Below are 7,908 nucleotides of genomic sequence, written 5' to 3'. Positions count from 1 at the left end.
TCACTTAACCCTTAAGGTTAAGTATGTCTACACTGCAATAAAACAGTTTCCCACACCTCTAAACAGGAATAGTAATGCTTACCTACCGACCTTTGAAAAAGGATTTTGAGATCTAAGCCCCAATCCTGCAAATGGATCTGCGCAGACAAAATCTTATGCCCACGTAGAACCTCACTGATTTTGTTGGGACTCCACCTGCAGGGATCTGATTTCCAGCATCAGGGATTTGCAGATTAGGACTAGATCAGGGGTTCTCAAACTGGGGGTCGGGAGGTCATTACATGGGGGGTTGCAAGCTGTTAGTCTCCACCCCAAACCCCGCTTTGCCTCCAGCCTTTATAATGGTGTTAAATATATAAACAAGTGTTTTTAATGTATAAGGGGGGTGGTACTCAGAGGCTTGCTGTGTGAAAGGGGTCACCAGTGCAAAAGTTTGAGAACCACTGGACTAGATTCAGTCTCAGCCCTGAGTATAGGGCAGCCATAGCTGTATCACCTCTGGAACAGCACCGTGAAGGATCCGGATTCAGACACACACACAATTCCTCCCCTGCTCCTCCCTTGCTGTGGCTGGGGGTGTCTGGCATTATTTCACCCCTTTTCAGGGTGCACTTGACCCATTTGCTGGCGGTGTGGAGGAGGGAATGGAACCTTGGCTCTGCACTCCTGAGACCCTTCCTGCACACGTGTTTGTGGGTGGGAGTGTTAGGCATTCAATGGCTGGGACTCAAGATTCCAGATCCACTCAGGGTAAGGGGACCCCTCAGGACTTGTGAGAATACTGTGCATCACAGCAGCCTGAGTTACAGCAGGCATTCAAAAACTCTGTGGGCACACAGTCTACAATGGTGTCACTCCCATATGACACCCAGAGCTCCAGTCCAGAAGCCATAAGGCAGCTGCATGGCTAAAAGGGAGTCCTTATTCCCTCATACTCCCCTACGTAATCACTTTAGGGGCTAGGATCAGTCTAGCCCTAAAAGTGCTATACATACTAATTATTATAATTAAGCACATTTTCAAAAAATTGTAAATTATAAATGGTGTAAATTTGCAAGTGTGATTATCTGCATGTTCAAAATCCCCATATTTCCACACACAATGGCAGAGCATACAAATTGGGTAATTAGTTCTCGATGGTTACCTGATCTGTACCCACACTTATACATGCAAATGCTTGCAAGACCAAATTTTTAAATATAGTTGCTGGGTTGATGCCCCTGGGAAAACGTGGCCTTCAAATACTCATCCGTCATTGTGGAAAAACTTTTATGAATGAGGACTGGAGGGAGACAGCAAACTGTTGATCGGCATGTTTGTGTGAATGAAATCAGTGCGATGCATTTTGAGTGAAATTCATATAATTGGACAGCCCTTGTTTTGGCCATCAGCAGAGGATTGAACTCCATCCTCCATGAATATACCAGATGTAAGCAAAGAAAGAGCACTAACATGTTTACTGACACCACAATCATGTCAGACAACATATTGGGATTAAAGATGTCCAGTAAAATATGCAGCATCTGAAGTCATGCCAAGGGGCAATGCTATTTTTCAAGTAGGCATTGATGGACATGAAGAAAGCTGGTAAGACTGATTTTTCCCTTCTATTGTAGCAAGTTTTTTAAACAGAGCCATGATTAAACAAATAGCAGTTCATCTAATCATGTCAGCTAATTACATCATGACAGTCACTTATCAGTGAACCTTGTTTTAAGGGGAGAAGAGAGTGAGATGATGCAGTTGTAGAGAAAGCAGGTTAATACACAGTTCCTGTCTGGGTTTAAACCGAAGAAACACAGGTAAGCAACTCAGAAATGGACCCATGTAAGAAACAGGAGACAAGTTATGGACTCTCTGCCTCTGCCCCAAATGAGGTCCTAAAGACCTCCTTCAGCAACCTGAGGGTAAGCGGTTACAGTACATCACACAGATACAGAGTCAACACAATCCCATCTTGTCTAAGAACGCTAAATCAGTCATTAAAAAAAAAATTGTCAGATTACAAGTGAGGAATAATTAAGAACCACACGGGAATGTACCACCTTGATAGTCTGCTGACAAAGGACCTGATGTGTATGACTTAAAATGGGGAGGGGGGGTGTATCTAAGTGGGATTGGGCCCAAAGTTGATGACAAAGGAGATGCTGCTCTGCAGATGAATGCTCTAAAGCCAACAGAGAGAATTATTTGCTTTTCTTCTTACAATCTGGGGAGCTCAGCACCTGTGTAGACACTACAGAATCATTGTTACGTTAACCATTGTTAAACTGCTAAATGGGCACTGCAAGCCCCATCTGTTTATTCAGTCTTTTGCCTGAGGTGGGTTGGTTAGGAGGGAGTTGCTTTTTTGTTGTTGTTTAAATTTAAATGACATAGGTACTATGGGGAAATCTGTAAACTTCTGGCTTTTGTACCAATATGTGGATTTTAACTAATTGCATTGTAGTCTTTCCAAAGTGCTTGGAGACTAACTGACAGGCACATGGTTCACAAACTGAATAGCAAATAAATGAACCACAACCTAACCGAAAAACTGAGCAAAATGATGGTTCTCTGATAAGTGAAAAATAATTAATATTGAGAGGGTTTCAGTGAGTTTGTTTGTGTATGTGTATGTGTGTGTGTGTGTGTATACATATATTTTTTCCTCCTCTCACTCAAAAGTCTTAACTTCATGTTGTTTCTGTTTTTCAAAACTATATTTCTAAAATGCTTTATCCCGCTATAATCCTCAACAGACTCCGCAGCAGGGTGTATGTATATGGATCTGTTCACTTGCATGCTGTTGCAGTAGTGTCTGAAAGCCCCAGTCATGGACCACAACCCTATGTGCTAGGTGCTATACAAACACAGAACAAAGAGACAGTCCCTGTCCCAAACAGCTCACAGTGTAAGGGTATGTCTACACTATGAAATTAGGTTGATTTTATAGAAGTCGGTTTTTTAGAATTCGATTTTATACAGTCTATTGCATATGTCCACACTAAACGCATTAAGTCGGCGGAGTGCGTCCTCACTACCGCGGCTAGCATCGACTTACAGAGCAGTGCACTGTGGGTAGCTATCTCACAGTTCCTGCAGTCTCCGCTGCCCATTGGAATTTTGGGTTAAGCTCCCAATGCCTGATGGGGCAAAAACTTTGTTGCGGGTGGTTTTGGGTACATGTCGTCAGGCTCCTTCCGTGAAAGCAATGGCAGACAATCGTTTCGTGCCTTTTTTCCGGGGTCCCGTCCGCCGGACCCGCTCAGCCCGCTGCCTGCCTGGAGGATCGGAACCCCAGGTCTGGGGCTCCGTCCGCCGGCTCCTGCCAGCCAGGGTCCTGCTCAGCCCCGCTTAGCTGGCAGACCTCGGTGAGGTTGATCAGGGGTGCCTGGACAGACATGGCTATCCTCCTCTTAGAGCACCGAATGGGAGTGACTCCAGGTCATTCTCTTCTTTAAATTTTGTCTCATGGAGATTCAGTCCTGCCTGGAATATCATGCGAGCTGGAGGCTTCTGCCTCAGGCTGCTCTCCCAGCCGGCAGCACCACGCGGTCACACCTACCCTAGCCTGCCCCTTGCTCCCATGGCTCATGAAGCCTGGACAGTAGTAAGGAGCAGTTCAACTTGTGGAATGACAAATCCAGAACGAAGGATTGCACGCTATGGGCCATGTTAAGATTATTTCAGAGTCCTAGATAGCATTTAGTCCCTATAAAAGGCTTCATGAAAATTTTCCCCCGCCCTTAACAAAAATGTTAATTTATCAGAGCAGTTGAAAGGGTAAGGAACCCAGGACTATAACTTAGAGAGAGCTTCCATATTATTTAACTCATAATTGATATAATTCAATGTAAAATTTCACAGCGCGGTCTGTTCTAAGACTAAAAATGCAGGAGGGGAGTCAGAAAAAGGAACAGTGACCTGTTTCTGCCCGGTTTCAAACCGGGAATGTTTCGTGTGTTAGGTGAACGTGATAACAACTACACTACAGGGCTTTTGCGTGTTATGTGAATGTGATAACAAATACACTATGGGGCTTCTCTTTTTTTTGCCACAGACTTTGCCGAATGCACAGGAATGTTTTCTCTAGCTACAGAAGCTACCTAATGCAATGTCTATATTTATGGCCTTCCTGCTCACAAAGCGGTCATGCCCCTGCCCAAGGCTGACACAGCGCGGAGTGCATGTGACACAGCGACCTGGCTCGGGCAGGATCGTTAGCGAGGCATGATACTTTTGCCGTTAAGCAAACACAGCAGTTCTTTCCTGGCCTCTGCCACTGAATGCCTCCATGCATTACGCTGTGCCCTATCAGTGCGGGAGGACTGCATGAGCTCGGAAAACATGTCATCGCAAGTGCGGTTTTTTTGCCTTTTGATCTGCGATAACCTCAGGGACGGAGATGATGGGGGGCGTGTAGAAACATTCTGGGGGGACTGTATGGTCACCTGTGCTGCTGAGTGCTGCTGAGTTTGCCACGCTGGCCAAACAGGAAATGAAATTCAAAAGTTCCTGGGGCTTTTACCTGGCTAGTGCATCTGAGTTCAAAGTGCTGTTCAGAGCGGTCACGATGGAGCACTCTGGGATAGCTCCTGGAGGCCAATACCATCGAATTGCGTCCACACTACCCCAAATTCGACCCGACAATGTCGATTTCAGCGCTAATCCCCTCGTCGGGAGGAGTACAGAAATCGATTTTAAGAGCCCTTTAAGTCGACAAAAATGGCTTTGTCGTGTGGACAAGTGCGGGGTTAAATCGATCTAACGCTGCTAAATTCGACCTAAACTCGTAGTGTAGACCAGGGCAAAGTATCTGACAAGAGACAACAGATGGATACAGTAAGATAGATGGTGGAGGGGGGGGAGAGCACTAGGAAACAACGAGACATTATTGGACAGCATGATAGACAGTGGGCCCAGCATGTCAGCTGCCTAACCATTGTGAAGACAAAGTGGGTGAGGTAATAGCTTTTACTGGACCAACTTCTTGAGATTGACAAGCTTTTGAGACACACAGAGCTCTTCTTCAGGTCTGGGAAACTTAGGCCTGTTCTACACTACAGAGTTAGGTCGACGCAAGGCACCTTACGTCAACCTAACTACGTAAGTGTCTACACTAAAATTTTGCTCTCACCGCTGTAATTCATCCGCTATACCAACTTAACTCCACCTCCATGAGAGATGTAGAGTCAATGGTGAGGTAGTTAAGTCAATGCTGTCTCAGTGTAGACACAGTGTTGCCTATGTCGACAGTTCAATTGGTGCAAGCGCCCCTAGTGAGGATGTGCACCACTGACACAAGGAGCAAAGTATAGACACTCACTGAAGAAGTAAGGTTCTTACCCACGAAAGCTTATGCTCCCAATACTTCTGTTAGTCTTAAAGGTGCCACAGGACCCTCTGTTGCTTTTTACAAATGATGTAATTACTGCAGTGGCTGTATGCTGACATAAATTATGTCGACTTAATTTTGTGGTGAAGACATGCCCTTACCCAGAGTGTCACAAGGTGGAACAGATTGTTCAGCATAAGTAGTTAACACATATTTCAAGGGATCATTCAAGGTGAAGTGGCCCATTAACACCCCTCCTATCATAGGAAGGAAAGAAAGGGAGTGAGTGGGTGGGAAAGCAGCTGGGGGAGAGGGGTTGTAGATTTTTGTAATAGGCCATAAATCCAGTGTCTCTATTCAGTCCATGATTTTTAGTGTCTAGCAAAGTTATAAATTTAAGCTCCCAGGCTTGTCTTTTGAAAGTGTTTTGCAGGTTACCTTTGAGGATCGGTCTGATAGGTCAGATACAGAGTGATTGATTTGTTAAAAGCGTTCACCCACGGGTGATCAGTCCTCATCCTCAAAGGAAACTTGCACAACACTTTCAAAAGATGAGCCTGGGAGCTTAAATTTATAACTTTGCCAGACACTAAAAATCATGGACTGAACAGAAACACTGGATTTATGGCCTATTACAACATCTATAACCCACTACAATCCCCCCATCTGCTTTCCCACCCCCCTTCTTTCCTCCTTATGACAGGTGTGTTAACGGGCCACTACACCTTGAATGGTCCCTTGAAATATCTGTTAACTACTTATGCTAAGCAATCTGTTCCACCTTGCAAATAGCTGTGAGACACAGAGTTAGGAGAAGTCTATACTGCAGCTGTGCCACTCTAGCGCTATAATGAAGATGCTCTAAACCAAGGCATAGTTAATCCACTTCCCCGAGAGGAGGTAGCTATGTTGGTGGGAGAAGCTCTCTCGTCAACATAGGGCTGTCTAAAAGGGGGAGGTATAACTATAATCCTTTGGGGTGTGGATTTTTCACACCCCTGAGTGACGTAGTTATACCGATATAGGTCTGTAGTGTAAACCAGACCTATGTTTCCCAGACCTGAAGAAGAGCTCAGTGTAGGCTCAAAAGCTTGTCTCTCTCACCAATCAAAAATATTACCACACTCACCTTGTCTCTCTCTAATATCCTGGGACCAACACGGCTATACCACCACTGCATATACCCATTGTGCAGCTTAACAGTGTTGAACAAAAAGTTTCATGCACACATGCTCACCTATCACATTAGAGTTCACCATTCTGCTTGAGTGGAAGAGGAGCAGTGAGAGCTTCGTGCACTTGACAAATGGGCCTCAGGTACGGAGAGCAAGAAGCTGTTGCTGAGCAAGATACCCTAGGGATGAACATGGTATAAACACCCAGATAGTTTCCCCCATGTTACTCTAATGTTGGTTAATGGAAAAGTGATTCTTCTTAGGTGAGTGATATACTTGGTAATGTGGAACAGTTGAAGAAAGTGGGTTGTGCGCTAGTTCATACAGACCGTAGAACTTCTAAGTATATTCTGTCAGCCGCTGGGGGTTTGCTCTGACCACATGGAGTTGCCTTGGACAAATTATAAACATTTCCTCAGAAGACAGTGAGCCTGAAAAACATTTAAAAACTTAACGTAGCTCCCACAATGAGGGTAATAATGAGAGAAACAATTTACTGAGATGGATCTCCAAAGCCAGGAACACCCAGAATTGAAGGGTTTAGAGTAGGAATATCAACTAGAATGCTAGGGTGTTAACATGGGAAAGGAGTGGTCCTGAGGAGCCTGCAATTGCTGCTGAAATCTTGGAGAGCAGTTCCACCTCAGGCAATCAAAGATTCCTTCTCCCTTCCCTGCTCTCAGCGCAGCATCTATCAGCATTTTGGGGGGAGGCAATGTCTTCTGTTCTGTGTTTGTACAGCTCCTAGCATAATGGGATCTTGTCCATGACTGGGGCACCTAGGGACTATGATAATACAGCTTCTACTACTACTAAGCATGCAGCAGCCTGCTTTGTCTGATGCCCTCTTCCGCCTTGTTTTTGTGTTACCATCCCCAGGCATTTGAAAATCATATGTCAGGTCCCCCCAAATCATGAGACTGTCTTAAAAAATCATGAGTTTATTTTTTTTTTTTTTAAACAGGATTCTTTTAATTTGCCTTCTGGGTTTTGAGCCTTTTAGGGTTCATGTTTTCAAGCTTTTCTCTGCAACTATGAGGGCTAAAAATGTACCTTGTTTTTATGAAATCTGAGATTTCATGTAATCATATGACTGCAAGAGCCAGGGCTTTAAGAAAAACACCATAAGAGTTGTGATAAAATCTTATGAGTTGGCAACACTGCGGAGTGTTTCTTGCTCCACTCCTGGTCTTTGTGGTGCTCCTCCATGCAGTCAGTGGCTCCCACTCAGTAGTAGGACTCTGACCACCCGAAACTAGAATTAAAGTGAGAATGGAGAGGGAAAGCCTTTCTCTAAGGCCTGGTCTACACTGGGGGAGGGGATCTATCTAGGTTACACAACTTAAGCTACGAGTCGACGTACTTAGATCTACTTACCATGGTGAATTCACTGTGGTAAGTCGACAGCTGACACTC

This window comes from Emys orbicularis, chromosome 3 (assembly GCF_028017835.1).
Source record: "Emys orbicularis isolate rEmyOrb1 chromosome 3, rEmyOrb1.hap1, whole genome shotgun sequence".
Lineage (NCBI taxonomy): Eukaryota > Metazoa > Chordata > Testudines > Emydidae > Emys > Emys orbicularis.
Note: the sequence above shows the minus strand (reverse complement) of the source record.